The sequence below is a fragment of the Lycium barbarum genome, chromosome 10 (assembly GCF_019175385.1).
Source record: "Lycium barbarum isolate Lr01 chromosome 10, ASM1917538v2, whole genome shotgun sequence".
NCBI lineage: Eukaryota > Viridiplantae > Streptophyta > Magnoliopsida > Solanales > Solanaceae > Lycium > Lycium barbarum.
In genome coordinates, this window is record NC_083346.1 from 119,904,425 (window position 1) to 119,906,044 (window position 1,620).

The following is a 1,620-nucleotide window of genomic DNA, read 5'->3' on the forward strand; positions in this document are numbered from 1 at the left end:
TCAAATACTTAGCAAAGCTAGGCATTTCTTGGACAACGTCTATGAAAGGAATGTTCATCGTCAACTTCTTGAGTTGATCATAAAACCGCAAGCACTTCTCATCTTCTGTTTTTCTCACTAGCCTTTGAGGAAAAGGCGGTGAAGATTTGAATAATTGGCTCAAGGGGCGAAGAGCACCGGAAAGTTTTGCCTTCCCCTTTTCCTGGTTTTCCACCGGTGCCTTGGGGTTATCAAGATTCTTCTCCTCTTCCGCTATAACAGGGACTTCCTCCTCTGTTTATTCCTCTACAATATCCTCAGGTGTATCAGGCTGCGCTTCTTTTTCAACAATTGGTTCCTGATCAATCACCTTTTTTATTAGCACCTTAAAGTATTTTTCCACTTCTGGTGCTAATAGCAAGTACATTATCCACAGAGTTCACTCCACTACCTTTTGGATTTGGAACTGTATCACTCGGTAGTTGTCCCCGTTGAGGAGTATGCACTTCTCGGGAAAGGTCTCTGAATTGCACTTCAAGCTTCTGAATGGAAGCTGAATGCGATAGTTGGACTTGAGACATTCCCTTGATTGTGCTTTCTGTTCTGTCTTGATTCATCAGCATTTTCTGCATCATACTCTTCAGTTCCGCAGAATCATTAGACATGTTGCCATCAGAGTTATTAGCTGAATTATCTCTCCACGGTTGGGAATTGGATGCTTTCCCCCTAGGTGGAATGTAGGGGTTGGAGCTTTTGTTGCTATAATTATAGTTATTGTAATTCCCTTGATTGGGATTGCCCTGATCATTTCTTCCATAATTATTCCCTTGGAATTGTTGTTGAGGCTTTTGCCATGGGTGATTACCAGGACCTTGATAGTTTTGCCGTTGATAACCCCCTTGCGAGTTATTGACATAATTCGCATCCTCATATTGTGGCTGCCCCTCTAGATAAGTTTCGTCAGAGACTTGGTACATTCCGGGAGCATGAGGTGGCATCTCGTCGACAACATTCACACCTTTGACTTCTTTCTCCATAAGCCTTTTCGATAATAAATCCACGGTGGTTTGCAATTGAGCGAATGCATGATCTCGCTTATGATTTTCTTTGGCCACCGCAGTAGCAGAGGGACTACCATATTATAGGACTTCGCTATCACTCGAACGCCAGGCTTGATTGTGGGTAGTAAGCTTGTTGAGCAACCTGGTGATGTTGACAAAGGATTTGTCCATGAAGCATCCCCCAGCTGCAGTGTTGACAGCAATTTGATTCATGGTATCTATCCCCTTGTAGAACTTCTCGGTGAGGATTGCATCCGGAAATCCATGAGTTGGAGATTGAGCTAGATAATATTTGAAACGCTCCCATGCTGCATATAGCTGTTCCCCCGGAAGTTGTTTAAACCCAAAGATCTTGTCCCGAAGCTCAGCCTTTTTGCTTGGTGGGAACCATTTTTTCAAAAATATATTGGCCAACTCGTTCCAAGTGTGAATAGTATTGTTGGGTAGCTATTCATACCATTCCCTCTCTTGGCCAACCAAGGAATATTTGAAAACACGTAACCGCAGTGCATCAGCAGGAACAACACCTTGGGATTGTTGAGAGCATACATGCAGGAAGTTCCTCAAGTGTCGGAGTGGA

The 1,620-nt window shown here is 43.5% G+C and overlaps 1 non-coding gene across 1 annotated transcript; it reads left to right on the plus strand.

Moving 5' to 3' along the window:
- The first annotated feature begins 1,299 nt into the window (after positions 1 to 1,299).
- Positions 1,300 to 1,406, plus strand: LOC132616300 (small nucleolar RNA R71). The gene has a single exon (XR_009573091.1). It is a non-coding gene; the product is annotated as a small nucleolar RNA R71 (small nucleolar RNA).
- Positions 1,407 to 1,620: the final 214 nt, after the last annotated feature.